Source organism: Rhincodon typus, chromosome 41, assembly GCF_021869965.1.
Source record: "Rhincodon typus isolate 14 chromosome 41, sRhiTyp1.1, whole genome shotgun sequence".
NCBI classification, from domain to species: Eukaryota; Metazoa; Chordata; class Chondrichthyes; order Orectolobiformes; family Rhincodontidae; genus Rhincodon; species Rhincodon typus.
The window spans coordinates 7,575,270-7,575,731 of NC_063372.1; positions in this window are offsets into that span (position 1 = coordinate 7,575,270).

The window sequence follows — 462 nt, forward strand, 5'->3', positions numbered from 1 at the left end:
AGCTGAGACCCCATGTGCCCTCACAGGTGGGTATAAAAGAGCCCGTGGCATTAATTGAAGAAGGGAATGAATGTCCTCCCTTGGTGCCCTGTCCAAATTTTATACCCCTGAGACCATACAGTCATAGGAGGAGGTGATGGCCTAGTGGTATTAATGCTGGACTGTTAATCCAGAAACCCAGATAATGTTCGGGGGACCCGGGTTCAAATCCCGCCAGGGCAGATGGTGGAATTTGCATTCAATAAATATCTGGAATTAAGAATCTAATAATGACTGTGAATCCATTGTTGATTGTTGGGAAAAACCCACTTGGCTCACTAATGCCCTTTAGGGAAGAAAACTGCCATCCTTACCTGGTCTGGCCTACATGTGACTCCAGACCCACAGCAATGTGGTTGACTCTGAACTGCCCTCTGGGCAATAAATGCTGCCTGGCCAGCAACACCCTCATCCCATGAATGA